The sequence below is a fragment of the Cibotium barometz genome, chromosome 27, assembly GCF_041138505.1.
Source record: "Cibotium barometz isolate CiBa-2024 chromosome 27, ASM4113850v1, whole genome shotgun sequence".
NCBI classification, from domain to species: Eukaryota; Viridiplantae; Streptophyta; class Polypodiopsida; order Cyatheales; family Cibotiaceae; genus Cibotium; species Cibotium barometz.
In genome coordinates this window covers 8,338,308-8,357,291 of record NC_141072.1, presented here as the reverse complement: position 1 = coordinate 8,357,291, position 18,984 = coordinate 8,338,308, and the positions used below count along the sequence as shown (strand labels likewise).

Here is an 18,984-nt window from a genome sequence, read left to right as displayed (position 1 = left end):
TAGTATATTAGGGTAAGGAACTGATTGATGTGATGTAGGTTACACATTATGATAAATATTATATGCATTTTTTAGATTTTCTCCACTGCATGTAGAAGCAGGAAGACTTTTTATTTGGGCCTGTTGAATGAGAGTTTGATCACTTCTTGATGTCCATAGGCTCAATCCATGTTGCACTAAGCTGCATACACACTGAAATGACTAAAGGCATGCTGAAGTATGTTGTCTCTAGAATTTGCAGCAAAACGCGAGGAGAGGATTTTAGAAATCTCAAAATAGTCTAAATCGCATTTTGTTGCAAATTTTGAAATGCTTCTTCATCCACCCATTTCATTGTGATTTTGTAACTTTCTAGGGTATTCAAGGCTGCATAGTTCTTCTATAAACTCAATACATAGTTGAAAAGATAGAGAATTCATCATAGGGATGCAATAGCATGTTGTTTCAAGTATTTGCAAAAAAACGCGATTTTGAGCTGTTAAAAATTTCAAATCATCATAATCGCGTTTTGTTGGAAATTGTTCAATTTTGCTTTATCCAATTTGTCATCACCTTCTTTTATCATTCTATATTCTCCATGTTTCTAATCTTTTTCTATTTCTTTGTATGGACCTTTTCAGAGTGATGGCAAGAACCAAGGCAACTGCAAGGAGGTCTGGCAAGGGGCCAGGGCTTGCAGCAGCAGCAGCTGGGGCTGATGTCAAGGAATCTAGTGTGCCTACAAAAGGAAGAGTTGCACATGGCAGGAAGGGGAAGCCAATGAGCATGCTGCAGCAAAAGTCCAAGAGGTTAAAGCATTCTGCTGGTGTGCTAAAGGAGATCAGGAAACAGCAAAAAGCTATAGGCTTTGCAATCCCCAAGGCACCTTTTCAGAGGCTAGTGAGAGAAATTTGTGATAGTTGGCACCTTGGTTTCAGGTGGAACAGGACTGCCATTCTTTCCTTACAGGAAATGGCAGAGGATTACTTGGAGAAGTACTTTGAAGATGCAATGCTTGTAGCAGCCCATGCTCACAGGGTAACTCTGATGGCCAAGGACTTCAACACATTGTCCAGAGTGAGGTGGAGGTATGACAAGCTGGTCCATCCTGTGGAATGGCAGGACATTAAAATGAGAGATATATTATTAATTCCACCTACAAGGAAATTGAAGGCAGACAAGGTGAAGGTTGTTGAAGTGACCCACTCAATGAGCACCAGAGGGAAAGCTGCTTATGAGGAGTCACTGAAGCAGCAAATAGAGGAATCCAAATCTTCTATAGATGTGGAGACTGTACAGATGGAGCTACAGATACAGAGAAGGTTGCAGGAGCTGGGCCCTAACATAGTTGTCCATATTGAAGATGATTTTTCAGAGAATAATTTTGACTTGACAAAAGCATGCTTGGCAGCATTGGCTCATAAGAATGAGTATTGCTCAGATACTATCATTCTTGCAATGCTCTAGTAAGTGTCTTTTATTTTACATTTATTTGCAAAACAATCCTTATTGTACCTCCTCCCTTACACCTTACCTTAATTATTGTTTTGTCCAATGTAGCATGATGAGAAGCTGGCTGAACCATGCTGTACAGCATACAGTTTATATTATTGATCCTGCAATTTCCTTCAAGTTAAGAGATCCAAAGGAAACTCCCATGGATATTTTCAATTGGTTCAGACACTGTGATTTTGATCATGTTGATATTTTGCTACTTCCATACCATAACAAGTATGTGTGTGGCTGCTTCTTTTGGGATTTTCCTTCAAGATTGAGTACTCTTGTAGCCTTTGATTTCTTAATGCTTTTTTCCTTATGCAGTGACCACTGGAGCTTTGCTTCTATTGACATCCAGCAGAAGCAATGCTTTTTATTCAACTCTCTTAGAAACACACACAGAGAGGTTAAATTGTAAGTGGTTTGTGTGCTATTTTTAACTTTAAACTTCATTATTTGGATTTAATGCACACTAACTGAATTATATGTATTGCAGTTGTATTAGAAGACTTCTAGATGCATTGGATCAGTGTCCTCCTAATGTCAATCTTTTGGATTCAATAGAGCCAATAGATTTAGAGGTAGAAAGTTGTTCCCTCTACTGATGTCTATTTCATGCTATGCCTTTGAACTTATTGAATAATTTTATTTTGTTCAGACATTAACAGTTTCTAACATATCTTTCCAACTATCCAGACACCACAACAAGATGATTCAAGTAGCTGTGCTGGAGAGTGCTGATTAGTGCCAAATATATACTTTCAAGCTATTTTGAGATAGGACAGCCAGAGCTTGTAAGAAAAAATAATTTTCATTTAGCTTCAAAAAATTTGATATTGGTACAAAGTGTTCTAAATCATCATATCTCATTGCAGATGAGAGAAGATAGCTTCAACTCGAGCTATGTGTATAGTTTCAGAGCTGATATAATTTGGAAGTTTTTGAAGTATGCCTTCCCCAAACCTATTGTACCAGCTACTGTCGAGTTAGGTGAGAGCTCTAAAGTCCGAGAAGGTGTCATACACCTTGATGACACAGATGATGCAGATGTGGTGCCACAAGAACAAGGACCTAGTGGTGATGAGGAGAAGCCACAAGAACAAGGACCTGCTCTGCTGCTGCTGATGTTATTGAGGAAATGATGGAGCAACAGCAAACAGATGCTCCAGGGACAGTAGAGGAGACAATGGAGTAGCACCAAGAGACTGTACACGACAAGATGGAGCAACAGAAAGTAGATTCTCCAAATAAAGATGATACGGTGAGCTTGGACCATGTAGAGCAGCCTCTAGATCAGCCTGTAGATAAATAGAAAATTGTTGTCAAGAATATGTTCTACATATGTAATTAAACACTTCTGTACAGAATTTTACATTTCTAAATATAATACCTTTGTTTATGGAGTCTGTGTTATCTCAATTTTCAAATTTTCAATGTCTTTGCATTTTATTGATCTCTCTCTTCTTTTGAGCACCTGCAAAAAAGCAATATGAAACAATAGGGTAAAGTAAACTAATAGCAGTGCTTAATGAGACTAGGATAAGTCACATGGTATACCTTCTTATTGTTGTAGATAAATAAAAAGTCCTTTGAAATAGAACCTTCTGTCTCAAATAGAATGTCATTGCGCAATTGAGCTAGGGAGCAACATTGTCTTAATGTGATATTGACTAGCACATCACCATTCTCAACAACATCAATATCAAGAAGTTTATTTTCTGCACCAAAAGAATCTTCATCTTGATCCATTAATAATATAAAGTTCATACTTATGAAAGAATCACTTTGGGGCATTGTTGGGGCATTGTTAAAGGGAGAGAAAAGTCTATGGAAATCGATGGGGATGAAAGGAATTTTGGTTGAGCAAAGATGAAAGGGATTAGCTATAATTGCATTAGATTTGAGAGATGGTTTTATCCACCACATTGCTTTAAAAAATACAACTAAGGGTGCTTGGGATGCATTGGAAAATTTATTTAGGGTCAAACAAAGGAATTCAAAGATAAATTTAAAATTATAGTTCTTTGGCTTTGGATGTAAAGGAAAGGGAATCAATCCCAACACATATTAACAAAATGAAATCTCAACACATCTTAACAAAATGAAAATCGTAATGCAATAGGTGGCCGTTGTGTCGACATTGAGGCTCCCATAGAAGAAGAGGATGCCATAGACATCCTATTGAGAATTATGGCCCTATAAGGCTTTCACCCTTTGGTGTCTACCTTGAAGAACCTCCCCAAATCCAACACTTGAAGGAGTGGAAGCATCAGTGTTAGAGGAAGAGAAAAGGATTCAAGCAAGGATTGCCATGACTACATCGAGTTATGTGAGAAAGCATCAAAGACCAATGAAGGAAATAGGAGCAAAGTCACATGCCACTACTATGGGAATGTAGAAAATATGGTTGAAGATTGCTGGTATAAAAAGTGGGCCGAAGAGGACAACATGATAGTAAAAAAAGAAGATGGCAATGAATCTTCTTAGGAAGGAAGAAACCCCGAGCAACTCTTCAAAAAAATTATTGTACAAAGTCATGGCTCTTTCCTTGTGTTGTAACCTAACCTCTCGTGTTTAGTAAAGTGTCAAATCAAGCCTACTTACGAATCATTGATGTGAGAAGCTTAAACGGACCCCTCTAGCAAATGACTAGAAGTGTAGGTCCATTGTATGCATATAAGGTGATTAATCCTCATCACTTTAAGGGGGAGTGTTGAAAAACAATGTGCTAGAAGGTGCAACATTCTTGTAGCAAGGGGGAGCATGTACCTTAGTCATTTGATATAGTTGGGCTCCAAAAGTCAAAAGGGCATGTAAATGTAGCAAATGGAGTCATAGAAGGAACCAAAATTCACCAAAACTAAGTACCTACTATACAAGTGGGAAAATGGGGTGTACAAACTCTCGAATTAGCATTTATGCGAGGGAAGTGGAGACTATATACAAGGGATATGATCTAATTAAGAAAGATTAGGGATACACCATGAGCTTCTCATTTCTTAAGAAGTTAAGGACAATGAAATATTTAACTAGAAAATACATACCGACATTGCTTATACTTTGTGGGCAAGATTTTTTTTTTTGGATAAGCGCTTAGAGAGTCGTGTTATCTGGGGCATCTATCGTCAAAATCAATCAGGACTTGCACCCGTCCCAACCACAATAGGACGTCCACAATGGGGCGTCCACATTCACTTTACCATAATGGGGCGTCCAATCCCAAGTGGCTACGTCCATTCGTTGGTTGCAGTGGGGCTTGAATCCGGGTTCTTTTCTAGAGGCTTCAATGCCCTATCCACTGCACGAGTGACCCGGGGAACGATAGTGGCATGCTTCCATCGTGAATTTTCAATGAATCATTATGGCAAGCTTGGGTGAAAAAAATTTCCACCACCCAAATTGTGAAAACCCTTCTCTCTTAAAATTTCTTACTAACTTTAAATTATTGGATGGTATTTATAACTAAAACCTCCCAAAATCTAGCAGTTTTGAAACCTTCAACTGTAAACTCTAGTACAAAATACACTAAACCTTGCCCATTTTCATTGCATTCATTTCATGACACGGAAATCTTTCCGTCGTGAAATGAATGCATCTCGACCAATCATTATGCGTTTTAGCACGCCGGGGTTGGGGCAGTCTTGTCCATCCATCAATCCTTTTTGCGGCCCATCACATCCTAGTGTGGAAAGGCCCTATGAGTGCCCATCATGAATCCTTTTGGTGGCCCATCACATCCTAGTGTGGAAAGACGCTAGTACAAAATAGTACTTAGTACTACCTTACGTTAACAATGATAAGAAGACATAATAACTCTCATGCGTGGATTTCAATGCACAATATATTATTGTTATTGACTTTTTAAGATGATTGTGTCATTTTTATGTTTTCTAACTTCAATTTTTACATATTTGCAGCTGGCGCGCATACAAGGGTGGCCGGCTTCCAGCTGGCGGCCTATTAAAATGGAAAACGTGTGGAGCTGTTTTTACACGTGCGACTCATAAATCAAGCTCAAAGGTTGAAAAAACCATTACATCATAATGCATTTCTGGATCGAAATTCGCCGAAATTCTTTAAAAAAAGATATATTGTATTATTCAAAAAACTAACACGTCAGATACATCAGGCTTTTTATTGAAATTCGCCGAAATTCGAAGAATACTATTAATTTTTTTTGGACAATAATGTCATTTTCCGGCGTCTTTTAATAAAGAAAGGAAAAGGCAGCATTTTGTACAAGCTATTTTGAATTTTGACATATAATATATTATACTGCAATTATTTAAAATGATTCTCTATAACTTTGAACACTATAGTTTTTATATTTTGAGCTGAATAACAAAGCTTTTTTTTGAGCTGAATAACAAAGCTTTTTTTTTCTTCCAAATAAAATTATTATTAAAGCTGACTTCTGGAGTCCTTGGCATGGGCAAAAATCTCTTCTTGAATCTTCAGTTATCATTGCGGAAGGAGGGGAGGAAAAGAATGCAAAACTAAGCATTATTTTGTGAAAGGCTGCTGTAGAAAATATGATATTATTGAAACAGGGAATATTTATTTAACAAAAAGCTTTTTATATAATATAATTCCACAGTCTTTAAAAAAAACAGGAATAAAGCTAAAATCCAAATTTGTGCATATATATATGTATATCTATATATATATATACACACACACATATATATGTATGCATGTAATTTTGCGTTTACATATAATTTTGTGCTGCATGTATATATATATGTATATCTATAAATTATATATATATATATCCATAATATATATGCTTGTATATGAACTTGGCCTTTCAACTTCTGTGCATCCCTTCAGCTTCTGCACTGCAATTTTCTTGACTGAAAACCTGACAATTTTTTAGACTGGGATGGAAGAGCGCCTCTTTATTAGTAATATTGTTACACTGCCAGCTTCTAGCAGTCATAAAGAGTGATCTTCTATCAACATCACGATCGCCACCTCCACGACCCCTTCTAAGCTCTAGCTTGCACGCCTTTCCTGCTGCGAGCCCACGTCCCATAAGCTCTTCCCGCCATAGCCACTGAGCCCCCTCAGCTCCGCCATAAAGCTATGGTGGGCTCTATCTGTGCTACCTGCTCTCTCTTCTACCTTAGCTTTCTCATACCCTTTTCCGCGGCAAGAGCTAGCACTGCAGTGGGCGGCTCTCCCCTCAAGCTTTCTTCTTCACGCCTCCCTCTCTTCAAAGAGGCCCCTGTGTTCAGAAATGGCTTAGAATGCTTGCCATTGGTGAACCACAATGATGGTTCTGAGCTTTGTGAACCCCTCTCTGCCACTCACATTGCAATGACACTAGATTTCTCTTACTTGAGAGGATCCATGGCAGCCATACTGTCCATCGTCCAACATGCTTCTTGCCCAGAGAATCTAGTTTTCCATCTCCTCTCTTCTTCCTTGGAGAGAGAGCTAGCCCACCTCGTTAAAACCACCTTCCCATACCTCAAATTCAAAGTCTACCATTTTGATGAAGAGCTAGTGAGAAGTATAATCTCTTCCTCTATCAGGCAAGCATTGGAGCAGCCCCTCAACTATGCAAGAATCTACGTTGCAGATGTGCTTCCTAACTGCATTAAGAGGGTGATCTACTTGGACTCGGATGTGGTTGTAGTGGATGACATAGTGAAGCTATGGGGGAAGAGCTTGAACTCACATCCAATAGGGGCACCAGAGTATTGCAATGCAAATTTTACCAAGTATTTCACCGATGAGTTTTGGCTCGACGAGCGATTAAATGCGACATTTGGAGGCAGGAGGCCATGCTATTTCAACACAGGGGTGATGGTGATGGACTTGGAGAGGTGGAGGGGGGAGGGGTACACAAGGGCAGTGGAGGGGTGGATGGGAGTGCAGAAGGCCAAGAGGATATATGAGTTGGGGTCTTTGCCACCATTTTTGCTGGTGTTTGGGGGCAATGTGGAGGCCATAGAGCACAGGTGGAACCAACATGGACTTGGCGGGGACAACAAAGAGGGGAGGTGCAGGCTCTTACACCCAGGCCCAGTCAGCCTCTTGCATTGGAGTGGTAAAGGCAAGCCTTGGAACCGTCTTGATTCAAGCAAGCCTTGCCCATTGGACATCCTTTGGGCACCTTATGATCTCTATGTCTCTTCTAGCAGCATTAGTCCATGAAGCCACTGGTGGCCAAGCCATGGAGCTCCCACTTATAGAGCAATTGAATTATTTCCTCTAGCTCTAGTAATTAATTAAGCAAGCCAAGGAGCTCCCACTTAGAGATTAGCACACTTAATTAAGCATTAGAGCCAATGCAAGAGATTGATACACCATAGGCAAGCTCAATTAGCTCTCATATGTGGCTGGCCCTCTCTCCTAGGCAATTTTGTCATTGGTGCTCTGGGTAGAAGCAAGGGGTGAACAGGGCTTCTCACTCCGGTAATTATCATCTGGAAAATAGGGTAATGTTTGCCTTCATTTCAAAATTCAACCTCGCGTTGATGTCATGTAATAACCCCACATTCTACCCTTTAAAAAAGTTTTTTCCTCCAATTCAAGTCCTTTTGCTGCTCATTTTTTTAGTGTTACATTGTTTATGTGTCAATTTTCAGTTTTTTCTCCGACTTACGAAATCATTAAATCTTTAAAATTAACAAGGAAAGGGCATGTGCCCGGTTTAGGCATTTTGGCCGTTAAAAAAGAGCCACTTATTTCGAGTGACCGCGTCGCAACGTTTGGTAAATTGCATATACTTTGATATCATTAATTAAATCATACTTTGATACCATTAATTAAATCACTTTTTGCATTAAAAAAACGTTAGGTAAATTGTGAAAAAAGGGGCATTATTTCTATTAAACGTGGCATTTTGAAGGGTGATCAAGTCCTTCAAAAATCATTTTGAAGGGTGATCAAGTCCTTCAAAAATCATTGTGAAAAAATGGACATTATTTATATCAAACCCATCATTTTGAAGGGTGACCAAGTTCGTCAAAAATCATCCTTATGCCATGGCCTAGTGTTTTACAACCTACTCCCCAACCCCCTCGCCCTCCCTTCCTTTTTTCCTCTTTTCCCTCTTTTATCTTAAAGCTCAAAGGGTCACATTGATGTTTTAGATTATTCATTTTATTGTTGGCCCTTGTAATGTTTCTCTAAACTATTGCTATCATTTTATTTGGGACCTTAAAGGTGGAAGATTCAATGTAAAGAGGCAAGATGCAATTAAGGTAGATTCGAATCCACAACCTCCTGAACATTATAATAAAAAATATATAATATCTCACCTCTAATTAAAACATATGGTGTTAACATGCCTTGTCTTAGATTCCTCTTTGGGCATGTCAATATATCGTTGTTGACAAAAAGTCATCTTTAACCATGCTTCTCTATAATGGATCATGGCTATGGTGGGGTATTGAATGGAAGGACCATTTATGCATGCACATGGGGCAAGTGTGTCATCTAATGATTGGTGTTAGCTTTTAACTTGAGCTTCATCAAAGAACATATTGAAGAAAGGTAGACCATAGTGGAGCTAGATCATAGTGGCACGACAAAGCTTAAACTATAGATTACTAGACACTATTAGCATAACAAATGTTCAAAATATTGTTTTTTCTTCAACCTCTTTATGGTAAAGGGGGTGGTCGTTGAGAATTTAAGGCAATCCTTAGTTATTTAAGCTTTAAAGTGATTTTGAGAATGTCTCAAAATTTAATAAATTTATTTGAGTTCTAGCATTCTTCAATGCATTCTTTAATAAGTTATGCATATATTTGTTCTAACGATCTTCAATGCATCTAAGAGCATCTCTCTTCAATTTGATTTTAACAAGGTCACTACTACTAATGTTATTATTTAGCTTTCAAGCCATAAGAATAGCTCAAGTTTGTTTCAAAATTGTTCATCAAATAAAAAAACAGATAAACTCAAAAAAGATGTGGAATTACTTGATTATGTTTGGTTGATATGTGTGTACACATCATAGGAGTTTTTGAACAAATGTGTTTGTTGCAGGTATGTGACATTTATAATATTGAGAGTAATGCCAAAATACTCTCAATAGAAGATTTGGAAGGTCTCTTTAAGGCCTTGTTAGAATGTCCACTTTAGCACACGGTTTGGTTCATTTGGTCGAGTTACAAAACAAGCTTTCCAATTAAGTCCACAAAGGTTATATCATTGTTTTATTCAACAGAGCTTGTGAAAGTCTTGTAAATTATTGACCAGTTGTCACGTAATTGAAATGGTTTAAACTACAAACAAGTTCCAAAAAAATTCATATTATTAAAGGTAGTTTGTGCTTTGAAGGGACTTTGGATTCTACCACCACTATTACAAGTTCAACTTTTTAGCATCCATGGAAAACAACATGCCTCTTTTACGTAGATTCCTAGGCAGCCTTTATTATGAGAGAAACAAAGAATGCGAACCATTAGAAAAACAAAAAGTTTCTTATAGATAGATTAAAGAACATATGATTGCAAGGTTTTTTCTTTTTAAGTGATCTTTAGATTGATGATACTTTGTGTTCTAAACATTCATAAAGTTTATTGTTGGGGAAGGTGCTACTAGTCCGCTTCCTAAGCTTTTTGCAGAGCTATTCTCACGTTTGCCATGTTACCTTGGTAGAGCACACAATTGATCTCAAATCCCAAAGCAAACTAGTGGTGTAGAGGATGAGGCATTTGGGAGTGGTGCAAGCAGAAGTGCTCAAGAAAGAGGTAGCTAACTTACTTGAAGCTGGATTTATTTTTCCGATAGGGGATTCAAAATGGGTCTCTCCAGTAGTGGGGCCACTCTAGAAAAGGATAAAAAGTGATATGTTTATGTGGGCTTCCTGCCCTTAAATACATGCACAAAAAAGAGATCATTATCCCTTACCCTTTCAAGATGGAATTTTGGATTAGATTATAGGCCATAAGTTAAATTCAGTGTACTTTGGTTACTTCCAAGTAAGGATTCGTCTTGAAGATTAGAGGAAAATATCATTTGTTACACCATGGGGGTGTACGCCTATCGGGTCATGCCATTTGGCCTAACCAATGCACCAGCGACATTTTAACGTCTCATGAGTCAGGTATTTGCACCTTACTTGGGCAAGTTTATAAGGGTATTTTTGGATGATTTTTGCATTTGTTCTAGTTACATGGATCATTTGGGAAAATTGAGGTTAGCGTTGAAGTGCTTTGATGATGTAAGGGGATGTCTTAATCCTCTTCGCAAATGTAGATTATCCCCAAAAAAAAGTTATCGTCTTAGGGCATGTGATCTCAGAAGAAGGCATTGAGATGGATCCTGAGAAGGTGCAAGTCATTGTGGCCCTACCACCACCCACTAATGTAAGAGGAGTGAGGAGAATCTTGGGAAAAACAAAGTAGTATCAACACTTTTTTGATATGTTTTTTGAAATGGTGTATCCCATTAATGCCTTAACCAAAAAGAATGTATCATTTCAATGGGGTCCAGATCAATCTCACTCTTTTACATTTCTCAAAGAATGTATGAGTCAGATGTTACCATATTATAGTAGTGATGTGTGTGAACACACTTAGGACCGCCGGGGCACTTTTTCCCTCACTAGGAGGTTTTTTCCCCCGTGCATTGTATATACGCCCATTATCTTCTAGGGCTTGTTATCTTTCATTTTTGGCACTCATAATACACTACTGTGTTGTGCTCAAGCTTCCTCATCTTCTTGAAGTTGTGTGTGCATTCCTGCAACCCTAATTCCAACAATTGGTATCAGAGCAGGCTTCCTCCTCCCGGGCAGCATCACCGGCACCTGCCGCTTCATCTCCTCCGATTGCGACGAGGTTTCACGAGCGTCTGCAGGTTAGTATATGCCGTGGGCGAGCCCGTAGGGCTCGGTCATTTCAGAATTTTGATCTGAAGTCATTTCGCCCTCCGTTTTTGCATTCCAAGTACTGCGCAGGCAAAATCGTCCTACTGTGCAGATTTTCTGTCAAGATTAAAATCTGCAGGACAGGTGCCCATTCGTCTGTTTTGGGCTGTGCTACATAGCACAGGTCGATTTTATACAGGTTTACCTCTTACAGACAGCATTTACATCTAGTAGTACAGTCATTGGCCATGGCTGACAACAATGATGTATTCCGCATGTTGGCTGCTGAGGATAAGTTGGATGGCACCAACTATCCATTGTGGGCATATATGATGCGACATGTATTGGTAGCAAAGGGGTTATGGAACATTGTGCAGGGTATTGATGCACGTCCTATTGTGGCTGGGAATGCTGCAAACACATCAGAAACAGGTACTGTTGATGATGGTGCAGGCACAAGTGCTGTAGCAGCTGTTCGAGAACCACCACTTTCAGCAGAGCAGATTCGTTGGGATGGTAGAGATGCGCAGGCTCATGCCTTGATTGCGCTGTCTGTCAAACGTACCATTATCCCACATATTCGCTCCTGCAGGACTTCTAAGGATGCTTGGGATGTACTTGCCACATTGTATCAGGCAAGAAATGAGGCTCGTGTTGCTTATCTCCGAAAACAGTTGGAGAGTGAGCATATGAACGAAGGTGATTCTATGGATAGCTTTTTGACAAAGATCAAGGATTTCAAAGAGCAGCTCATTTCTGCAGATGAAATCCTGTCAGACAGTTCACTTGTGCAGACTGTTTTGAATGGTCTACCAGATTCTTATCAGGGTTTTGCTTCCACTCTTCGCTTGATGATGAAAGGCAATCCCAATGCCTTATCATTTGAGGAGTTAGTTTCTGTTTTGCTGCAAGAAGACCAGTCAAGGCAAAACAGGAATATTATGCGTGTCGCAGATCAAGCTTTCGTTGCTAGTCAGAGAAGCGGGAAAGGTAAAGCTGGCTTTTCTTCTAGTAAGCAGAAATCTGCAAATGCTGCGCAACCAAAGAAGGAAGACAAAGATGAGAAGAAGGGTGACAAACAGAAGACATTTTGCAAGTACTGTAAGGGAAATGATCATGTCATCAAAGCGTGTCCTAAGCTGGCTGCGAAAGAGGCTAAGAAGAAAGAGGCTGGTATGGCTGTTGCAGATGCCTCTCCTTCTAACAATGAATCTGCTAATGTTGTGCTAGATACAGAATGGGCATTCAATGCGCAGTGCAGTTATGACCCATCTTTGCATGACACATGTATGTCTGCAGTAGATTCAGATGTATGGTACTTTGACAGTGGTGCCACTAAGCATATCACCTCGCAGCGCAGTTTATTCACTTTCCTTGAGTCTGCTCCCACAGGGAATACTGTCACTTGTGCCAATAACTCCTCTTATCCCGTTAAAGGAGTTGGAAAGATTGTGCTGAATGTTGCAAATGGCAACACCTTTACACTTTTTGATGCATTGTATGTGCCAGGGATCAAAAAGAATCTGCTGTCAGTCTCCGCATTTGCCAAAACAGGTTTGGTTGTAAAATTTGTGGATGACAGATGTACTGTTCATGATCTCTCTTGTGGTGACATCATTGTAGCATCTGGTTCACTATGTCGAGGGCTGTATAAGCTCAATATGGATGGCAAATGTGTAGAGGATTCAGCATGTGCTATTATGGATACGCAGGCTATTTCAGATGCAAAACTGTGGCATGCACGTTTTGGTCATCTGAATTTTGCAAGTTTGCTGCGCCTGCAGAAATCTGAAATGGTGTCTTCTTTGCCTAAGCTTGAGGCACCTGTCAAGCATGTTTGTGAGGGCTGCATATTGGGTAAAATGCAGCGTGCTTCCTTTCCCAAAGATGGATCAGTGAGAGCTGAACGCAGATTGCAGCTTGTTCACAGTGATGTTTGTGGTCCCATGCAAACTCCATCATTTGGAAACTACCTTTACTTCGTGACTTTCATTGATGATCTTACCAGGCATGCATGGGTATATCCTTTGAAGGCAAAGTCCGAAGTGTTTTTGTGCTTCAAACAGTTTTTGGTTATGGCTGAAAATGTGTCAGAAAGTAAGATGGGCACCCTCCGTTCAGATCGAGGGGGGGAGTATATGTCTTCAGAATTTAATGCATTTCTGGCTGAGCGTGGGATAAAACACCAATGTACAGTGCCGTATACACCACAGCAAAATGGTGTGGCTGAGAGAAAAAACAGGTCTCTCATGGAAATGGCAAGATGTATGGTTAAGAGTCAAAGTCTACCACATGGTTTTTGGCTTGAGGCTGTCATGTGTGCCACTTATGTACTAAACAGGTGTCCCACCAAAGCATTACAGGTTGTCACTCCATATGAGGCTTGGCATAGCCGCAAGCCATCTGTTGGCCATTTACGTGTTTTTGGTTGCCTGGCATATGCATTAGTGCCTGTGCAACATCGCAGAAAATTGGATGACAAAGCTGTCAAATGTATTTTTGTTGGATATAGTGCTGAGAGCAAAGGCTATCGTTTGTATCATCCACAGACAAAGCGCATTTTGGTTAGCCGTGATGTTGTATTTGTGGAAGATGCAGTTCAGCCCTTGGTTTCATGTACTAAGGAGACAGATCTCAGCTCACGTGATGTCTATGATACATTGTTGCCTCTTTTCAGTGGTGCACAGTCAAGTGCAATACCTCATGAGGCAGTTTTTCAGCCTATGCAGGTTTTAAATGATGGCACAGATCAGCCTATATCTGATGCAGATGTGCATGATGCACTTGAGGATGAGAGACAAGAGATTGAGGGCTCTAGGAATATGCCTAGATGGCTGGTGCAGACTTTGCGTGACAGCAAGTTGGATGCTCCTTTGTCTAGTCGCACTCGTTCTGGCTCTCATGGTGCCTCTTATGCGTCAGATTGTTATGCATTGGCTGTTTCTAGTATGTGCGATGAAAGTGAGCCTGTTTCATTTGATGAGGCACAAAGTTCAGAAAATTGGATGGCTGCTATGCAAGCAGAATACGATGCTATTATGAAGAATGGTACATGGTCTTTATGTGACTTGCCCCCTGGCAAGAAGGCCATTGGCACTAAGTGGGTATACAAATTGAAGCGTAAGCCTGATGGCACAGTGGATCGCCATAAGGCTAGGCTTGTTGCAAAAGGTTATGCTCAAGAGAAGGGCATTGATTTTGATGAGACTTTTGCTCCCACATGTCGTATGACCACTGTTCGTAGCATCTGTGCACTAGCAGCTCATAATGGTTGGAATGTACATCAGATGGACATAAAGACTGCGTTCTTAAATGGAGATTTGCATGAGGAGGTGTATGTATCGCAGCCTCGTGGTTTTGTTCAAAGAGGGCAGGAAAACAAAGTGTGCAGGTTAAAAAAGGCTTTATATGGTTTAAAGCAAGCTCCACGAGCTTGGTATGAAAAAATACATGCATATTTGACTGCACATGGGTTTCAGAATAGTCCAACAGAAAGCACTTTGTATGCTAAACGTGTGGATGGTGTACATCTAATCATTGCTCTCTATGTCGATGACATGCTGCTCACAGGACCAAATGAGAGTCATATTGCTGATTTTAAGGCTGATTTGAATGCCTCTTTTGAGATGTCAGATTTGGGGCATTTGCATCATTATTTGGGGATACAATTTAAGCAGTGTGATGGAGGTATTGCTTTGTGTCAGACAAAGTATATTGAAACATTGTTACGGAGATTTGGCCTTGAAGACTGCAAGCCTATTGCTACTCCAATGGAGACAGGTTTGAAGTTGAGTCTTCATGATGCTGGAGATCACTTTGATGTCACACTCTATCAGACAGCTGTTGGTTGCCTCATTTATGTATGCATTACGAGGCCAGACATTCAGTTTGCAGTCTCACAGGTGAGCAGATTTATGCATAGCCCAGGCATTAAGCATTGGCAGGCAGTGAAGCGTATCTTTCGCTATTTGAGTGGTACTCGGCATCTTGGGTTGTTTTATCCCAAGGGGGGATCATTGCCGCCAGATTTACATGCTTTTTCAGATTCTGACTGGGCTGGTTGTTATGACACACGCGTGTCCACGAGTGGTTTTTGCTTCATGCTTGGAAGCTCATGCATATCATGGTTGAGCAAGAAGCAGCCTACTGTGGCCACTTCTAGTTGTGAAGCTGAGTACAGGGCAGCTTTCACAGCTACGGTTGAGTGTGTGTGGCTCAGACGCCTTATGGCTGATTTGGGTGTTGGGCAGCCATCTGCCACCACCATCTTCACTGACAGTCAGAGCGCATTGGCAGTTGCGCGGAACCCAGTGTTCCATGCTCGTACGAAGCACATTGAGGTGCACTACCATTATGTCAGGGAGAGACTCTCTGCAGGAGAGATCAGTTTGGCTTATGTGCCAACACAGGATAACCTTGCAGACCTTTTCACAAAGGCTCTGCCTCGTGAGAAGTTCGAAGCTTTTCGCAAAGCTTTGGGCTTACTCCCTTTTGTGGATTCGTCCACATAGCTAGACACTTCCCTATACATGAGTGCTAGCTCTTGTTCACCGCATCACTCCAGGGGGGATTTGTTACCATATTATAGTAGTGATGTGTGTGAACACACTTAGGACCGCCGGGGCACTTTTTCCCTCACTAGGAGGTTTTTTCCCCCGTGCATTGTATATACGCCCATTATCTTCTAGGGCTTGTTATCTTTCATTTTTGGCACTCATAATACACTACTGTGTTGTGCTCAAGCTTCCTCATCTTCTTGAAGTTGTGTGTGCATTCCTGCAACCCTAATTCCAACATCAGAGTCCCATTGTGCAACTTCCAAGGTGGAAGGATGATTTCTATGTAAATCCAAGTGTGTCGTCTTACCATTCAGTAGGCGCAATACAACCACATAAAAAAGATTAAGGGCGCACGCTGTTAATTTACTATGCAAGTTGGCAACTTAGTGATGCGCAAAGGAGAGGTATGATGAGATACAGAAGGAAGTTTGTCTCTTGTATTTGTTAGTAAATAAGTTTAAATCATATTTGTTGCCGCGTATATTCTTATTCCTTACCTCACAACCTTCTTTATAGTTTTTAGTTCGCAAACCTAATCCTACAGCATGAAAGTTTACAAAATGGCTTTGTGAACTTCAAAGTTTTCTTTCAACTTTGTCATAGAAAGTACAACTAGGGCTACCCTTGTAGATCTACTTACAGCAGGGAAGGAAGAAAAGGAGATGGAAATAAAGCAAGAAGTGTATGAAGATTTAAAGACACCACCAACACCTTTCATCCTTCGTTTTTATGGAGTTTTTAGCCCTTCCAAGTAGTGTAGAGCTTTTAGCACTTCCAAGCAGTGTGGAGTTGGGGGGATGGTTTTGTTCAATCCTAAAGGAAATGAGGTATGGGCCAAGGGTAAGGAGATTGCAGGATGCTAACATAAATAATGTGATTGAATACAATGCTTATCATACAAATGAAAGGGGAATATAAGAAAAGATACCCTAATTTATAGGATCTTTATAAAAGGGCATTGGAGTTGAAAGAAGATTTTACCTTTTGCAAATTTGTCCATGTTAGTACAAAGGATAATCAAAGGATTGATGAATTGGCTACTTTAACTTTGACTTCTCTTAATATGGATCTTGCATTAGTAGATTTCGTTGGCTAGAGCTTCAAGATATTCAGCACTACTTGGAAACAGGTTTCACAACAGCTACATTTTCCTTCACCACTTCAGCTACCATCATTTTTGCTCGATTAATTCTCTCATGGAACTGCTTGCTCAACTTCGATCTCCACCACACAAGCTTGCCGTCTTCTTGTTTGTTGCTGGTCTCTCTTGACTTGGTGGAGGCATTTCCCTACCAATTTCTCCCCACACAACAAGCTCCCCATCACCCTCCAAAACAAATCTTGTGTTTTTCAAGTTCTCTCTCTTTCTCCTCCTCTGTCACCATTGTACCCTCGACAATCAACTGAATTCTCGGTGCAGTTCTAGGAAAAGTAACGATGGAATCATGCAAGTTCAAAGTATGCTTGACATTGTCATTTGCAAAACCAAGTGTATTGCCATGTTGTACCATTGGGATGTTGTATCCTTACTTTAAAAAATGGTACAAGCACGCCAGCAGTTGCACTCTTGCCAAGCTTATTGATCCATTTGCCACATCTACTATTGGTTGATTTGCAAGCAACCAAAACATGTGACCTCACTCCTTGGTTATGTCCTACGGATAGCCTAGTTTGTTTCGGGGGGACAATACTCTTCTTACATATTTTTAGATGCTCATCTTGCACTTGTCTTAGTTTTTTTTGTCCCCCAACCACCCTTTTTACAGTGACTGTTGAGTATTCTAGTCTATGACTATCTGTTGGAAGTATTACTCTAGGATCCGCACCACCTCTCTGCCTCCTCACACTTATCTCTTCCATGTGAGGCTTATACATCTCTGGTGAATGCATCTTTGCCTCAAATATCACTGAATGTGTCAAGTTAACCAACTTCTTATCAGAAGTACCTTCACCCTTCCTCGACATGAATCTTTGCTTTAGCTTCTCCAATGATGGTTCAGTATCAAGAAGATGTTTGCCAGACATGAATGCCTTGAATGACTTGTCACTTGTTGTTGTTGCAACTCAAGTGAAGTGGCATTAGAGGTTGGTGAAAGATAAGAATTGAGAAGGATATGGAGCCGGCGAAGAGCATAGATGATGCAGACTTGGATACAACACTCATGGAATAGATTCTAGTCTTTGATTTTCTGATATCTTTTGTTGAATTTGATGTAGATGTTAAAAAAGATAAACATTACAAATTTAAAAAAAAAAGTAATAATCAATCATGGTCAATAATGAAAGAACATAGGAATAAAGGGTTATAGACGTTTTGTGTCATGTGGCGTGATTAATGCAATATTCATTACTACCCTACACTAACTATTCTAATAACTAGTTTCTTTTTTTATTATCTTCTGTTCCCAAGGAGGAAGCCTCGTGTGACTTCATCTCTGTAACCTCCTTGACACCAGGTATGCTTTTCTACTAAACCTCTCATTTTCTTGGATATGCAGAGGTAGGAGAGCACCACATATTCGCAGTGCTATGTATACTTAGGTGCAGTGTGTCTCTATGGCGGCACAAGGCATATTGATACGTGCAGTGGAGAGGACCGCATATCAATATGCGATGTTGTGTCACGGCGGAGCAACATGCGTATAGGCAACATGTTGTGTGACGGCGGAGCTACATGCATGGTGTATCAATACGCTGAGCAACATGCGTGGTGTATGAAGCAGTGGAGAGCACCATGTATCAATACGCAGTGTTGTGTGTCTCCAGGACATTGCTGAAGCTAGGATTGAAGGGGCTATGGTTATTGTTACACTATCTCCACAGTCTTATTTCACCTTGAGGCTGCGATATTACAAGCACCTTCAATGGATTGTCATCTACATTCTAGGCAGTTGCGAAGTTCTCGGTGTGGTAATTTGGTAGGTATTTTAGCCCTTGGTGAATGGCCCCAAAGAACCATTGCAAAGGCTATAGCAATGCCATGACCTTGCAAAAGATTGATTACATTTAGTGTGAAGTAGTGGTTTGGAAAAGGGGCACCACAAAGTCCAGAAGTAGGGGTAAAACTGTTGCAAGATATGTAATAGGGGAGTAATCTGTATTAACCAATTGACTTGT

The 18,984-nt window shown here is 40.3% G+C and overlaps 1 long non-coding RNA gene and 1 pseudogene across 2 annotated transcripts; both read left to right on the top strand.

The window, feature by feature from the left end:
* Nucleotides 1–1,804: 1,804 nt before the first annotated feature.
* Nucleotides 1,805–2,661, top strand: LOC147623039 (uncharacterized). 2 transcript variants are annotated; one of them, XR_015269401.1, is made up of 4 exons: nucleotides 1,805–1,890; nucleotides 1,973–2,057; nucleotides 2,173–2,270; nucleotides 2,352–2,661. It is a non-coding gene; the product is annotated as an uncharacterized LOC147623039 (long non-coding RNA). The 2 variants fall into 2 exon arrangements; XR_015269400.1 differs by lacking the exon at nucleotides 1,805–1,890 and having other exon boundaries at nucleotides 1,954–2,057.
* A 3,645-nt stretch (nucleotides 2,662–6,306) lies between these two features.
* LOC147623038 (putative galacturonosyltransferase-like 7 pseudogene) lies at nucleotides 6,307–8,013 on the top strand (annotated as a pseudogene).
* Nucleotides 8,014–18,984: the final 10,971 nt, after the last annotated feature.